The sequence below is a fragment of the Centropristis striata genome, chromosome 8 (genome assembly GCF_030273125.1).
Source record: "Centropristis striata isolate RG_2023a ecotype Rhode Island chromosome 8, C.striata_1.0, whole genome shotgun sequence".
Taxonomy (NCBI): Eukaryota; Metazoa; Chordata; class Actinopteri; order Perciformes; family Serranidae; genus Centropristis; species Centropristis striata.
The window spans coordinates 27,682,927-27,700,622 of NC_081524.1; the positions used below are offsets into that span (position 1 = coordinate 27,682,927).

The window sequence follows — 17,696 nt, forward strand, 5'->3', positions numbered from 1 at the left end:
ATATTTGTCCAAAACAGTGACTTACATGTGTATGCAGAGTCAGAGCTGCTGTTAGCTGCAGGAGTGGGAAGTGGTCATTTAATTTTCATGTCCTCTATTCTCTCAATTAATTTTCATAACGTGCACCACTCATAGGCCTTATTTCCATATGGTTAGGATCCCTATGCAGCACCACAATGTGATCCAGCGTGGTCAGAGCCTGTGATGACAAGAGAATTGTAGAACAGTGAAAATGTGTATGTCAAGAGGAAATGCATGTTTCAAGTTATTTATTGTCATAAGCACAAGAGGTTCCCTCCAACACATTGGCATACTACTATGCATAAAAAGAAACTCACACAAAAAATGAGAATTGATTGGGAAAAGAACTTTATGACACAAAGATGACATGTTGGATCTCATTGATAAAACATGTTTAAGCCTTTGAATTACACAATTTCCTTGTACAGCTTTCAGTATCAGTGATGTTTGGTCATATAAGGGTGTTTTATCCTCATGAATATAACATAAATAGAGCCCAGGAGCTTGCTGCTAATGAAATGTTAATCCCTTGAATTACACAGTCTTCCAGCTCATTTGACACTGCTGCTGGTGTTTGATGTTTTGCATGAATGCAGACACACACACACACACACACACACACAGGTTTTTTGATCCCTGATCGTTCTCTTCGAGTTGAATATTGGTCTCGTTTTTACACCTGATTGTAGCTTCTTTTTCTTACCCACCGTAAGCATAGAGCATGTTGCCATGGCATCAGTGAAAAGGCTGAGGTCTCCCCGTTGTCACATTTTGTTCAAAGACAACCTGAGCTCTCCTAAACCTCTGCTTCTCTGTTACCCGTGTTGTTTATGTCGATTATGTCTCTCCCTCCTCTACCCTAAGACCAAAACCATGTGTCTCCACAGGGGAGCTGACCACTTCCTTTGACATTTTTAGAAACTGAGAAATGACATCATCTTTCCAAAAAACAAAATGGAAGAAATGAAAAAAAAGGCACATTGTTATGCTGGTTTAAAGACAATTTTGAATGTTCTAACAGACAATGAACATTGGTATAAGTTAGATTGTTGTGGCTGTGGTCTGATTACAATAATAGCATCTTATTAACACTATTTGCTCGCTATTGGTCTGTGTAAATAGTTCTGAGATGATGTAATTGCATGGGATATGATCTATTGCCAGAAAACAAAAGCTGGACTCGTTCATGGATTTTTAGATAACTTGTTCTATATATAGTTTTGTTTTAGCTCTTTCCCTGTACCATACTTGATTTGATTGATGTTGTTATTGAGCCACAAGTGGCGTTCCATATATGGCTGTCAGACAGGCCAACTTGAAGGTCGGTAGTATTTGTGTAGTTTCACAAATGATGTGTGAAAAATGCTTGAGCCCAGCACAATCTGTGATGGCTATACATGTTTGATTGCATGTGTGAGAGAGCAGGCATAGTGAGGGCATGAATGTACATAAACACTCGCGGTTCTGCTTTCACTCATGGGACTATAAAGATTGTCCTGAGCCAAACCAGCTCTCACGGAACCAGGGAAAATAATGCTTTTTGATTTGAAGGCATCAATGGATTGAGGAAATTGTTGTTGAAGGTATTTTGATAGACTATAATCTATTGTACAAATCCTGGCTTTTCTCAACCAACAATCTCTCTCCCTCTTCTCTGCACCTTCATGCTCAGTTGCAAGGTGCTGAAGTATAGTTGAGGAGTTATTATCCCTGAAAAAGCAAGAGACATGTGCTTACCAGCTAACCTATTGTAAGGTATCAATGGAGAAGCTCTCTTACATAACTGCATAATACTAAAAAGTGTTGTTATCATATGATAAAAGGGGATCTATTTTTCTTCTAAAGTGAAAAAACTTCCCGCTGAGAAACTATTCTGGGAGGGCTTCATGTTTGGAGTTATAGTTGGAACTGTTACGGAGGCCCCTTCGCAGGGTTCTTCCCGAATAGAGAAGCTTTGGTGTTGCATCATTATATTGATTCAAAAATAACCATAATCCAATAGAGGGTACACATTGATGCAACCCTTTCCTCCCCTGCTGTCACAGAACATTTGGCATCATCTGATTGACTGAATTAAAAAGTGTAATCTCAGGTGATTGAATAGTCTTCCTTCCTTCTAGCAGATGTTGAGGCCAGTAGACTGGCCTTGCTATCCCCAGACCCATGCCACACCGTTACAATAGCCGTGATTCCATCAACAAATTTCAATGCACATTTTGAAGATTCGCATGAGAAAAGCTTAATGGAAAGACCAAAATTTGAAAAAACTTGAGAAAATGGGCACAATAGTTTTTACGCTTGCTTGAGGTGGTATTTGTCTGTTTTGAAAAATAGTTAATGGGCTAAACAGGAAATGGAAACTATTTTTGCGAATAAGTTCTGACGTAGAGAACATTTCACTCACATGACTGATCAGCTGTTGTCCGACTAGCAACCTGTTTATTTATTATTTTTTCTTTCTTGCACAATCTCTTCTTCTTCTACTGACGGATTACAGCAATACATGACACTGTCATCTCCTGGCCAAAGTACGTTTATGCAGCTTTGTTTATTTGCTCTAAACCAGTTTGCTTCATAATTCAATTCGACTTTAATAGAAACACGGCTAGTGACTCGGGTTAATCAGTACTGGTGCAGCCAGTGTTTTCTGATGTTTCATAGTGAGTTTAATGGAGATACTCACTATGGTAATCAAAAAGTTAGCACTATTATTGATGAAAGTGGCAGTAATAACAGCATCAACTCTGCCTTGGTTTAAAAATGTCTGTGTCACAGTTGGGAAAACTAGTTACAACTGTTTGGTACTCATTGTGATCATTTTTCTGTGTGTGTTGTGCAAATTTGAATCATTTTTATTCATCACTGAAAACAAAACATATGGTGTGTGTGTGTGTGTGTGTGTGTGTCAGAGAGAGAGAGAGAGAAACTTTCTCACACACATGCACATGTTTTCAGTTTGCCTGCAGAGTTTGTGGTTATCGAGCTGCACTCTGCCAGAAATGTTGTTATTTGAAGAGAGTTGGGGGAAGTGAGAAGAGAGAAACCTCAGCTGCTGTAACACTGAAGGTAACTGTCCTGATACTTTCCCCTTCTCCGAGCACCAAAAAGAAAAAAAACTTTAATGGCATTTTCTCTTATTGTCATTGCTAAGAAAAACACTGCACTCCCAAAGAGCAGGTCATGTTGCTTGGTACTTTAAAAGAATACCAAGAAGTAAACAGTAATTATTATGAAATGACTCAGCTCTGTGGTGAAAAGAACAAAAATGAACTAAAATCTTAAATTTTACAACAGATAAACCATTGTAATTTTGTCAGCGTCTTTTAATTCCAGTTTATGAATCTTTTTACATTCTTGATCATCACTTGTTGCTTTCAATGTTCTAACTCATCCACACATACTCTGTCCGATTCATTATCTGCTATTCACAAAAAGTTTCACAAAAAATTTGATCATTTTGAACATCAAATATAAAATAAAATGTATTTTTAGAGTTTTCAATTCGTGTCACAAAGGATTACTAAATGATTGCATTCTGTTTTATTTACGCTTTAAACAATGTCCCAACTTTTTTGGAATCAGGGTTGTATTAAAGTGCATTTACAGCACACAAGGATGTTGTTAGCATGTAAATGACACCTAGTTGGCCTATGAGATTTGAGCTATGAGATTTTTCCAACTCTCTCTCCTACTCGTACCTAAATATAGAGGACTAAAGAACCATGCCTAATTCCAGTAATTCCTGGTTAATTAGGCTTTTTGTCTTTGAAAAGTACAATAGATATGTTTCCCAGCAGACTGGAAAAATTTGAATTCATATAACATCTGCTTTAGTCATGTTAGCAGCATAACTGTAGAATGGCAATGTCAGACGGTTGCTCACTCACTCACTTTGTCAGCCAAATAAAGCAAGTTGGTATATGAATGTCTTTACATACAGTCAACAAATAAGTAATGACAGTCTCTTGTAACGGTACACATGGAGAACATATCATCTAGTATCATTATTTTTGTCAAATTTTTAATATGTAACTGTTAACTGGTAGGAGGCCCCCAGGGAAGACTCAGAACAAGGTGGAGGGATTATATCTCTCGCCTGGCCTGGGAACACCTCGGGGTCCCCCAGGAGGAGCTGGACGTTGTTGCTGGGGAGAGGGACGTCTGGAATGCCCTGCTTAGCCTGCTGCCCCCTGCGACCCAGCCCCGGATAAGCATATGAAAATGGATGGATGGATGGATGGATGGATGGATGGATGGATGGATGGATGGATGGATGGATGGATGGATGGATGGATGGATGGATGGATATAATTGATCCAGCAGAGTGCGCTTCAACTTAAAATAGTTAGGCAAGCAGCAAAGAAAGAGACACAAAAAGCAGCTCTGAATGATGGCAACTCTATAGTGTCATTCAACACAGGGGAGAAGAGCTTAAAGGCACTGTGGCATCAAGAAAACATTTATGTTTTGGAACAACATAGCCCTTTCTGCCTACACATCATCAGATAATGTGTATTGGTCAAGCTCTAGACTTAACAGGACCGCAAGGCTCTGCTGTGGTTTGTTCGGCTGAATATCCAATCAGCAGTGCAGTGCTCTACCATGCCTTAAAGATATTTACACCAGGCTCTGCAAGAATTAGACAAGGAGTATCATTAAGAATTTCAACCGCCTGGCTTTTTCTGCTTGCTGTGGGCATGAAGAAGGTATCGGTTACACCAGGCCAGCTCTGAGGCTCACGAAGAGCTTTGACCCTCAGGCCACTACGATCCGAAATGAGGACACTGCCTAAGACTGCCACCCATCTTACATACAGGGATTTATTATTACACTCTTTTTATTGCATAAATTGAAGGAATTAAAATTCTACCTTGTACAAGTTGAATCATATTTGCTACATTAGATGCAATCTTCATAAAGTCATAAATATTTCATTGTTTTTATATTTAGTTTGAGTTACTTTTAGTTCTAGTAAAACAAACCAAACATGTTTTTGGAACGCATCATGTTTGGGGACAAACATTAGTTCAGTGTTATCATGCTGTGAAATGATGCTATCATAATTGAATCAGATTTTGTTAATTTATTCACCAGTACTACCAGTACAGAAACTATATTAAAGCGACAGATTAGTTAAAAGGACGTCATACTTCAAAAGGACATCCTTTGTTGGTGGGTCGTTGGTGTATGATGTCCAGTCTAAACAGTATAATGTCTGGTGGTTAAGCTGCAGCGTGCACAATCCCTGTTGTTTTTGGTCAGTGTTGTTTCCCATGACTCTGAGATGAGCCAGAGGAAGCCCAATGTGATTTCCACACAGTTCCCAGGCCCCCAAATCCCCCCAAACACAGGCCATTACACACAGTCACACATACACACTTGCACTCATAAATCTGGGACAAATATGTGTGTGTGTCTGTTTGTGTTACTAACATTAAAAGAGATAAATGGCCTGGACATCCTTTGCTCTTTGATACACACAAGTTGTCAACCATAAACACACATGCACACACAGGCCTGCAGGGCTCTCAGACTAAGGGACAGCTGCAGCTTGTCCAGTTGAGAGGCCCACTACATAAAACAAGGGCCGACTACAGCTCGGCCTGAAACACTCACACTTCAGGTCACTTGCTTTCAGTGGAACCTTTGAACTTCCTTCATATGACGTCCACTTATCTCAGAGCTTTCTTGAAATGGGATACTTCCCTCAAAGGCACATCAAAACTTTCAGGTTTCAGTTGCGATGAATTAACAGTAATAATAAATTGTATCTAAAGGAATAGTTTGAAGTTTTGTATAATTTACTTGTTTGCTTTGTTGCCAAAATGAGATGGAAACACGCTGAATGCTAAATATAAAGCCAGAGCCAACAGGCAGTAAGCTTATTGTAGCTGAGCAGAAAGATTGGAAGCAGTTGGCTTTGTTTTGTCATTTAACTACTGTGGCAGGGCTGCTAAACCTGGCAAAGGACCTTTTAGAGAATTTCTGAAATTTAGTTCATCAGCACTATTTATACTTTATATTTTCATGTGATTCTCTTTATATGTCATGGTTTTGGTTCAATCATGTCTGTCTGTTTTGTCTGCCTGTCTGTCAGTATTATGGAGAAAAAAAACTCCTGACTCATTTTTTTATAGTGAAAGGGTGTAATGTGGGGCAAAGAAGAACTCATTACATTTTAGAGCAGATCTGAATCATGAACCTGATACACAAATTATTTAAGGTGATAGGACATATGAGCTGGATTCATTTGGTGTCAGAATAACAGGGAAAAAAATCTGACTGAGAAAATTCACATGAACATCCCCTCAAGCTGGATAACCGTGGCGAGATAGGCCCTGCCCCTCCAACTGTCCTTCTCGTGCCTCTGCTACTGGTGTTATTTATTGGGTTTTAATAAGACGCACTTGTGGAGAAAACGCAAAGTGATACCAGTCTAACAGTGTTCAGGCATTTACTAACTGCATTACTTGCCCACCAACCCCGCCGTTGTTTTGTTTTTTTTCTTTTTTGCATTCATGTTTCCGTCACTTGTAGTCCCTCCTACTGAAGGGTCAAGAACAGAGGAAACACATTTTTAGAGAAATTTGACTTTTTGTAGACTCCTGAACTGTCATCTGATCCAGCAGCACAGCTGAATTAGATTGTATTTGCACTGATAATGTAATAATAATAATAATGTCCTCTGCCAGCGCAGCAGTGTGTGTTTGTCTGTTTTGTGTATGTATGAAAAAAACTTTTTGACAAACTTTATATAGTAAAAAAAAAACCTGTGTACAGATTGAACCAGATTGTAAAGAGACTTTACTGCTTGGATGCTTAATGCACATAAAATATACGTATATGTCAATTAAGGCTGCAAATAACGATTATTTTCATCGTCGGTTAATGTTGTGGTTTTTTTTGTTTTTTATTAACCATAGTCTATAAAATGTCTAAAATTGTGTCCCCTTCGCAGTGTCCTAGAGCACAAGGTGACACCTTCAAATGTTTTGCTTTGTTCCCAACAATCCATTCATAATGATAACGGAGCAAATCAGCTAATTTTAGCAACAAAATTTTACATTTTTTTCTACTCATCAACTAATCAATAAATCCACATTCCGCTACTGATTATTACCTAATGTTACCTTTGTATCAACGTGACAAGTGATAGGATTTGTGAAAAGTTGAGAATCTGTGTGACTCACAGGAAGTAGTTAGCCAGTAAAAATAAAAATGTCATGCTGCTGTGAGCTTCTTCGTGAATCTCGTTGTCTGACATTTGATAGGCGAGCTACATCTGTCCATCCCCTCCATGCCAGTAGACAGTCATCAATATGCAGAGACAACGGCTCTATTTCTGTATGAATATTATTGATGTATGTGTGGGAGTGTGTGTTTATGGGTGTGTGCGTGCGTGCGTGTGAGTGTGTGCATGTGTGCGTGCGTGTGAGCGTGTGCGTGTGCGTATGTGTGTGTGTGTGTGTGTGTGTGTGTGTGTGTGTGTGTTGCCTGTGTGCATGTGTGTATCAGTACTAGTGAGCAGGGGACTAGAGCATGACTCATAGGGGAGGTGGTGATGTGCCTTTTTCTTGCTCCCAACATGCAGCTTTCTGATGAGAGAGAGAGTCTGAGACAGTGGGCTCTGGCTAATCCTCTCTGCATCGAGCATGCCGTCTGCCATAAAGAATAGATGGGACGGACTGGTCATCCATCTTTTTTCTGGCTTCAGTTTATAGCTCCTGAATCACTGAGGATGGAGTGGGTTGTATTGCTATTGAGTAACTCTTGAGATACTTTGCAGATTGTATAACAAACCTTTTTTCACTTCCAATTTCCTGTTTCTTCCCAGCCACCTGGGATAAAATAGATAACTTCTTCTCACCACTCTGGATTATGAAGAAATATAGACACAATAAAAGATCGAGTCATATGCAATAATATCATTATTACGACTACCAAAAGAGATAACAAAGCTGTAATTCTGCTTAGATACTTCTGGGGAGAAAGCATTTGTGCATTAAGATTATATATTAACATGTTTGATTTTAATGTCTGGCATTTGGACCATCAGCATCACATGTGTGAGAACAGTAAATGAAACTATCCAACTGTATACAACTGAAGTTCTGATCCAGGATCATTGTGCTATGCATCTAGTAGAGGTGGGGGAAAAAAATTGATACAGCATAGTATTGCGATATTTTGCATGGCAATATAATATTGATTCATGGCCACCAGGTATCAATATTTAGCGTTCTGAAGGCCGTAGTGGGCTCACTTTTAGGAATAAACTGGAGATACTGGTATCACATGAAACTAGAAGATCTAAGGAATCCTGTGTCAGGATATCATGTCGGGAAGTTGTCGAAATAACGCTGCAAAGTTAGGCTTTTTTTATGTTTCATTAAAAGCAGTATATTCCTTGCAGTTGTTGTTGTCCATACATGTTTGATATCAGTTCAGGTTATGCTGTAATTATTCACATGCATTATTCTGACATCTAGGCATGACAGTGGCTGCTTGACTAATGTATGGAAATACAGGATAGATAGCTGGGCAGCAACCTGTTATTTGATTTATAATGGCATGAGGACAGATGTAATGAGTCATGGGTCTTACTGTGTTTTGATACATTTGGAATAAATAGATTTTCTGCACCTGCTCAAATACGTAGAGGCATAATTTATTCCAGTAAACAAACATATTTCTGATGCTGAGATACATTTTCATTATAGTATCTTTTCACTGACATCAACTATTTTTACTACACACTACACCTCCCAAAAAATCCTTTATGTCAAATGTTGCAGTCACCACTGCCCAGAGCTCCGACAACTTGGTCTAATTCCTTCAACAGGTTGTCCCACCACGATGGTCAAATGTGGGTGATGGGGGGAAAAAGTATGAAGTAAGAGTTGGAGGAACAGTTTATCCACAGTATCTCTCTTTAAATTCAAATGTATTTTCCATGTTTTGGCATCACCACTTTTTTAGTTCAGTATTGCCAAAGCCGGTTAGATAATGTTTCACAATGTCAGCATGCCATTTCAAAATGAATAAAAACAAAAAGTATGATGTATGTGAGTTTGTATACGTCTTTCTTTTGGGGAATTCTGTCATCTGTACCCCTCGGTCATGTGTGTAGGTATAGGTGTAAAGGTAAACATTCATTCTGTGTACAGAAATTTAGGATGATGAATTTCTTTTCTGTGGACAGACTTCTTTTTGGCTTTGTCACTAGTAAAGATTACATTCATACATAGTTAAACACTGAAATGGACTATAGAAAGCCATCCCTAAAGGTATCACCCTTTATACACCCTACAAGGTTTCAATATATAAATAATTAATTAATTAAGTCATTTTTATTAGATATTTTGACCAGAACAACTTGACACACAGTGCTGAGCTGCATCTCAAATTAATCTTCAGTTATGTGGCATTTATTGGTGACCTGCTATCTCCCCCTAAACATCCACTGCCCACAACCACCAATTCTAAAAAAAAAAAAAAGAGACCCTGAATGGTATTTGGTTAAGTTACAGTCATTTTAACTTGTAATAATGTCAGTTCAATGCATCTTTTTAAAATGTGCAGTTATTATTATGTCATAAAGATGTGACTATTCAATGTTTTTTCTCCTATCATAGATAATTGCCCACTTATTGGCAAATGGTGGTTTTCTTTAATTTACAGTTTTTAATCTTATTTACATTATCATAACCTGGTATATTACACAACAAAAAGATGCTCTCGTCATTTTTTTTGGCAAGCGGTGTGGTACATTGGATTAGCCTGTTCAGTGAGGTGCATTGTCTCGCCCACTTCATGTACTGCAGTTATATAACACACAAGGAGCAGATTTGTTTTTAAACAATCTTGTCTACTTATTTCACTGAGTTGTCAATTAACCTACTGTACTGATATAGACGTAAAGCTACGAGAACAGCTGCTGATTAAAGAGACCCTCTGACTACAGGTGCTGAAGGTTTGTGTTGTCACAAGTAGTCTTAGTGGACTGTGTTGTACTTTTTAGACAAGCTTCCCTATGAGTTCATGCGTGGCTGCACATTTATATGTCTGGTGGTAGGGGGTGTATGTGGATGTCCTTTTTCCTCTCTCTCCTCTCAGGACAGTGCATTGTTATTTTTATAACCATATGGTGTGTGGGAGATGAATTCACTTCCCTGTCTGCACGCCAGGTTCCTGCTGATTCCTGTATGTGTTGTAATTGGCAGTTACATAGAAAGGCGACGCTTGTCATTATGCAACACTACATTCTCAACATCGTTGTCGTCACCACGTGCTGTTTCTGTTATGTGTTGACAGAAATGATCAATTCAACAGTACCTCTTGAGTAACAGAGCATCTGACACCTACATCTGACTTTGTGACCTCTACCCCAAACTCTTTTTTTACAAAGCTGCTGTTTGAGAATCCTAGACATTAAAGCAGGGAGGATTGTGTGTGTGTGTATTCAGCTCAGCCTCTGACTGAACTCAAAACTCACCAGAAATTTAGTGTCTGTCTGTTATTTCCCTAAAGGATCTCTACCCTTTCCTCTTGTTTCTGTATGTTATGAAGAAGATTCTAAATGCTATATGTGATAGCGATATGCACAAATGTTCTGATGAACACATAAGTTGCTAAAACATAATTTATTTTTATCAAAGTTTTTTCATAGATAAGTAGCTGTACCTGGAGGATTATAAAGTATGTGGTTACTCATAAAGTTAGAATAAAATATTTTTTACCTCTTTCCATCAAATTATTCTGACAATATGATTTATTCTTGACAGATTAAGTGTATATCTTCTCAATCAATCTCTTCTGAATATATCACAATGAAAATTAAACCACAATTAACAGAGGATTGTATCTAAAAACAAAATTATTCCAACTTTATGGGCAAGCGTGTACATAATAATGGAAGATAAGGGCCAGTTAATCCTTGCCTTATGCTGGAAAATCTTCCTAGAGAACTTTGCAAAACATAACTACACACAGACGCACTCATGGGAAATTTTCAAAGGCACATAACATATTTTCATAGAACGTTCCTCCTCAAAACTTTGCCATTGTTGTATTCACTTCAGAATCAGCTCTAACAATGTCCTGGACTGCAATGGACTCTTTGCATTTGAAAGTTGAAAGCTAGTATCTCAAAGGCATTTGTCATAGAGTTTGGAGTGTGTGTGTGTGTTACCTCGTTGAAACCAATCACATCATGCCAGTGTCACAGCCTCTAATTACAATAGCTCACTGCACAGGTATGCTATCCCAGTTAGCACACAAAAATATAGATTGTACATTAAGCTTAGCCATTTAAAACTCCATTAAGCAACGTTTTCCTCAAAATATTGCTTTAAATTCATTGAAATTGATAGCAAAACACTGATACCATCCACCAGAGGTGTGGACTCGAGTCACATGGCTTGGACTCGAATCATGAATTTGATGACTTTTGACTCGACAAAATGTAAAGAGACTTGCATCTCGACTTGGACTAATAACTTGTGGCTTCACTTGGTCTTGAGCTTTTTGACTTGAATAGACTTGCTCCTTTTCCCAAAACCCAAAGATTAATAAATATGTCGCTAAGTACCGCTCTATCTCTCTTTGTGTAAATGTGTGCATCTCTCGCTGTGTCTGTCTGTGTGTGCCTGACGTGGGCACACATGCTGACAGCATCCATCCAATCAAACTGCAGGACAACCAATGAAGAAGAACTGGCACCAGTTGGCAAAAATGATATCAAAGATAGTTGCGTTTCGGTATAAAAACTACAAAGTGATCAACAAAAAACGAATTGCAGTATGCTCTTGTTATGCACTTCGGGGGGGTTTTTCAAATGTGTTTGAAGAATGTTCATGCAAAAAACGTTTTGATGAATAAACACAGATTTTAAAAGCATACATGATCTGTGTAAATATTATTACTCTGATGTTAAAAGGACTCGAAAGGACTCGTAACTCAAACTGTAGGACTTGGGACTTTACTTGAGACTTGAGGGCAAAAACTTGAAACATACTTGTGACTTGCAAAACAATAACTTGGTCCCACCTCTGCCATCCACTGTCATCTGGAATTGAAGGGGTAACATTGTGTGTGTGTATGTTTTCAAGGACTTGTTGGATAAGACATGAAAACCCTGTTAGGAGTTCTAATCCTTCCCTCCCTAACAGTTGATTATCCAATTTATAATCTGTCGTTATCTAATACCTCTATCCCGGCTGCTGAGATTAACTCAATGGATTTTTGATACAGGTCCAACTTTCAGCTTTCAGTTCCCACTGCCCTGTAATAACTGTCACTCTCAGCGTAACCATATGCATTTGTCATCCCTCTCTTATTGCTTTTTTTGGGTTCATTTCCAATTTCTGGCATTTGTGAGACTAGTTTTTTATAGTTTTTACTACCCTCAGCTGATTTTAGAAACCTACTGCAGACAATAATGCAGTTATTTAAAAGTGAGTTAACAGTGGCAGTGTGGGGAGAGTTTCCTTTTCCACAGGAACAACTTCTAAAGGGTTTGCCTTGGAAAGAGAAGTTGTTTTCACTTCCGCTCATGCTGTTGCTTCCTGAGTCTTCAGGAGGAAGGAATTCCCTCTAGTGCCGGCTACCCACCCTACATCCTAACACACGCACACACACAAAGAAGCTGGTGACAGAAGTGTTGTGCACACAGTCTTAAGTACTGAAATGGCTCTTTCAAAAGGTCAGATAAGGTGGTTTTTAGTACCAATTCTTTGTAGGGGTGTTTCCAACAAATAGTTCCCCTTTTTCATCCCCCAACCCTTGATTGTGATGACCAGCATCCCATCCCAACTTCAAATGCAGCCCATATAATTCAGGATATATTGCATTATGGCCTATAGTAATGTTGATGTGCTAATTTAGACTGAGTAGATTTTTTTTTCTTTATTGTAACGCTCAAAATAAGGTTTGCGGCTCCATTCTGACATTTTTTCTCACCACTACAACTTGGCTTTATTTTAACAAAGGAGAAAGAAAAATGGTATTTCACTCAGGCTTATACTTCAAGACCATGTGTTCACCTTGAGGTATCACCAGTCAGCCCTCTAATCCCAGGACTCAGGCTTAAGATAATGATTTATCCCGCAACCAATTTACCCACCTGACAGTCAGTCTGTCATTTCGATGTCTTACATCATCTGATCTTGTGCTTTGCTGTTCTTTTCACTCTTGTCTCTGCAGCAGGATCTTTGCAGTCATATATATATATATATATATATATATATATATATATATATGTATATATATATATAGCTGCAGGCTTTATTAAATCACCTTTCCCTGCTTTGTGTTGATTCTATCTCCTGCTTGTGGCATTTCATCCTGTGCCTCTATCCATGTGCCTCTCACTCAGCTATACATACCCTTACTAACCACAGTCCAGTGGGGGGTGGTTTTTACTTGGATGACCTCGCACCACCCTCCACACTACCCCACCCTACTCTGGGCCCCACTGCGCTCCATTCACCCAGCCAGCAGATGCTATTCAGATGAATGTAATCAGCCCAAAGCTGTTCATACTCACAGCTTGGGTTAGTGGAGGATGGGGTAAGGAGGGTCTTTGGTTGGCCCTGAAATAGTTTGCCTTCCAACAATACACACCCTCAGCCTTTGTCTGATACTCATGCCCTGCCCCAGACAAACTTGACACAATGCACAGCACTTTTTGGAAGTGGAAATGAGGTGACACTTCAACAAATGAGTCTGTATAAATCCTGAATATAGAGCGTTGCTGTATGTAAATGCATACATTTGTGCAGTGCACCAAGAAATAAATACCTTTTTACAAGACAAATATATGCATGTTTAAAGCATAAGGTTTTACAGTACCAAAACAGTTGCAACACTCTATGACTGTTCCAATCAACAATGCACTTTGTAAATTGGATACATTTTCTTGCTGCAAGAAAACATTTCAGATAGCCCTTCAGGTAGTCTGTTGCTGCAGCCACATATAAACACACTGCAGGTTTTCTGTGTCTTAGCTGCAGAAAGAGCAGTTAATAACAAGGCCATATTTATGTAGAAATATATAATATTGCCAAGCACCTTAAGGAGACAGGCGCCTGGTCCTGTGTCTTTAACGTAAGCCAAATTCCTGCAAGATCAGGTAACGGCAACAGTGTTAGCGTTAGCTAAACTATGAAAATCTTAAGCTAATGTCAACTAATTTCATAATGCCAAATGTTTCTGTTAGCTGTGTGAACTTGTGGTTTTACAAGGAAACAGTTGGGGGTTTTTTGCTTGGAGCTGTGAAAAGACAAGACTGGAGTTTGAATTAATTGTGAAGTTACATTGTTACTTTTATAAAATGTTACTTTGTGAGCTTCAGGTGGATTGTGTTTCCTTTGCACTCTTTATGTTTAACTAAGCCAGCGGTAGGCAACCTGTGGCCCCGGAGCCACATGTGGCTCTTCAGACCATCTGCAGTGGCTTTATTTATCAACGTCAACCCATTTGAATTTATATTATTCAATAGTAAAAATGTTCAGCTAATATATGGCATTAAAAAGTCAACTAAAGTGTGCATCATAGCTTACAAAACTTACAAAAGTCTACAGCCTGGCGCCTTAACCTCTAAATTTTGTCAACTTCAAGTCTAGTTTTGAGTTTTTCTAGCTAGGCGAGCATTTGATTCCAAATCTCCTGAGATATTTCTTACGAAATCATATTAATAAATGTGCATTATGGCCTATAGTAATGTTGATAGGCTAATTTAGACTGAGTAGGTTGTTTTTTCTTTATTGTAACGCTCAAAATAAGGTTTGCTCCATTCTGACATTTTTTCTCTTTTGTGGCCAACAATGGCTCTTTTGTTAGTAAAGGTTGCCGACCCCTGAACTAAGCTAACTTGCTACTGACATATTACAGTATATAAATCTTTTCCTGGTAAGAAGGCAAATAAGTGTATTTTCCAAATTCCCAAACTATTGCTTTAATTTACTTGTGAATACTCACAGCAGAGTCTTACAGCCAAGTCTGCTTGAATAGCGGTCTGTTATTGTGTGAAGTCACTTTTCAGACATGTTTCTGCCAAACACCTGAAAGAGTCCAGGCTGATGTGCACCAGTAACTCTGACACTGACAACAATAACAATTTAGTCTCTTCTAATGAGACATGAAGTTGAAACCATATACCCAGATACCCACTGTTGATTGTCACCATGCACCATGACTGATTTTCTTGTCCCTGTTGTTGATTGGCTGTTAATCATAGTGTTATACTGGAAATGTAATCTTTTTGTTGAGGTGTGCGTCTTCAGCTTGCCTCACGGTTTTATTATAGAAATGAAATAAAAATACAATTGAAACTGGAGCTACCGTATTCCCCACACCCCTAAAGTAATGAAGGTTATTTGATTTCTTATTCATTGCTTCTCCATAGTCCTTTGTACAGATATAGTTATTTTATTAGTCATGAGGAAAAAAATCACTGCAGTCCTGAAGGAATTAATGAGTCAATATCTAATAACTAATGTTGTGTTCTGATAATATAAGCTCTTCTATCTTTAGAGCCAAATCATGACAAATATATGGAATTTGGTTACTGGAAAACCTTACTATATAAACTGATAAAGGCCTTAAAATAACATAAAAACCGTCCTTTTCTGTACAAGATTGTCCTTCAAAAAGGTCATAAATTGTATTAAAAACAAACTTGGTGTAAAGAGCAAAACATGTTGCTTATTTTGGTTCAAGGAGTCAAAGCAAAAGTTCAAAAGTGCAGTTTGTCTGGTGCACATTCCTTTTTTTAATTGCATTTGTTTCTGTGAAGTGGAAGAAAACATGAAATTTGACCCACTTTGTATCAGTTTCTATTAGTATTTCTGCTTTTCTCTCTTTCTCTCTGTTCACCTTTTTTTTAGATTAGTCCATCTGCAGCCATGAGCTTGTCTTTGCTTTCCTGTATGTAAGAATCTGTGTGTGTGCATGTGTGTGTGTATCAGATGACCTATTGAAATCATTGCAGTGCAGTGTGCCTGTTACCACGGCAACACAGGCTTCTCCGTCTCTCTCTCTTTCTCTCCCTCTGTCTCTCTCTCTGTCTCCCCTCCCCTTTCATTTCCCCCTCCACACCAGAGCAGGGTCATGTGACCGCACTGACGTCAAGCTGGAGAGGCAGGCAGGCAGAGCGAGTTAGTTTTGTGGGCTTTTTTACAAACCTCCTGCTCAGACGAGGAGTCTCTGGGAGTCTGTCAGCTACCGCTAGCTCCGTCTCAGTGGCTCAGTCCATCTTCTCCCCCTCCCCTCTGCTGTTCTCCCCCTCACTTTCTTGCTCTTATCTTTGTCTCTTTCTGGAGCTCTTCTTTATTCTTGCCTGTTGCTTCTTCTTCTGCTGCCACTGCTGCTCCCACAAACTTAGTCTTGAGAGAAAGTGCTGGGTGATGGACTGCTGAACAGCTTGTACGTTGCTACAAAGTGAGGTAAGCTTCCTGTGTTTTCTCTTTGTGTGTGTATTGTGTGCTTTAGCAGCTAGTGGCTGCTTCCAGAGGGGTGTGCAGTAAGTTAAAGCTGGAAGTTTGAGTCACATACTTGTGCAGAAGGGAAGTGGTCTTTTAGAGGAATTCTCTAACGGCGAGTGAGCGAGGCTCTGCGTATGTTGGGAAACTCATTCTGTCCCCATTTAAGCATTTGGCTCAACTTCAGAAACAAGAAAGTGCAGAAATGTAGTGTGATGTTTGAGGTTTCAATGGAGATCCCTGATCAGGGTGTGATCTCCAAGACTAGTTGTTTTCTTTCTCAGCACACGCAACCAGATCTGTTTCCAAACCCCCTGCAGGAAGTGAGTGTATATGATAGAAGAGAGGGATAAGGAGAGTGTGATCATTACGGGGGCTGTTATGTGCTGTGCAGTTGGAAGTGATGGGCAGCTCCACATGGCTTTTCCTCTCAATGCGTTGCTAATGTTAGAGGCAGTAGTGTGGGCTGGAGCTGCTGGCTCTGTCTGCCAGAGAGTCAGAGGCAGGGAGGGGGCAGAGCAGCTGCCACCTGCCCCCCTCAGAGGGGATGGGAAAAGCCTCAAAGGTATGCGCTGAAAAAATGTAACTCTTGCAGTCCCAAGGTCAGTTGTGATATTTCATTAGGGGGGTTTCTGAAGAAATACAGAAATGTGGTAGGATAAGGGCATTTTTATGTTGTTGTTGTTTTTTCAATTGTCAAGAAACAAACCCCTCCCCATTGTCCTACACACACACACACACACACCTCCCTGTGAGCCTCAAACAATAGCATGTCAGCCCACATTTAGCCCAAATAGGGTGGAAAGAAAGGGAAATGTGCATAACAAGAGGTTTGGATCTCCCTACAATACTCCACACTTTCTCACTCTCTCCTCCTCCTAGTCTCTCTACTTCTTTGGAACTCATCTGCTGTTACACTTTATCTTTCCCTCTCATTCCCTTCTCAGCAGTGCCTCCCTCCTCCAACTTAATGAAGTGGAGACAAGCCAAGAGCATGTAACAGGTCTTTGTCACTGAAGTATTCTAGTCACAGATTTATACTGACTCCATCCAATTAGATTCTCAGAATAGGACACAAAGTTGCTTTTGCTGTGCTGATTAAATAGGATTTAGGGTTTGGTTTGGAGGTTGTTGTGACATAATACCTTACATGACCCATTTGAATATATTTTCAGTGGATAATATTCAGTCAGA

General features: G+C 39.3%; 1 protein-coding gene across 4 annotated transcripts in view; it reads left to right on the top strand.

The window, feature by feature from the left end:
* The window catches only part of LOC131976291 (neurocalcin-delta A), a 65,435-nt gene that overhangs the window by 12,602 nt on the left and 35,137 nt on the right, over positions 1-17,696 (top strand). Inside the window, exon 1 of one of the 4 annotated variants that reach the window (XM_059339247.1) lies at positions 16,169-16,466. The exons of the other annotated variants lie outside the window; for them this stretch is intronic. The gene's annotated coding sequence lies outside the window, so the exon portion shown is untranslated. Of the gene's footprint in view, positions 1-16,168; positions 16,467-17,696 lie in introns of those variants that run through there. 4 annotated transcript variants of the gene reach the window in all.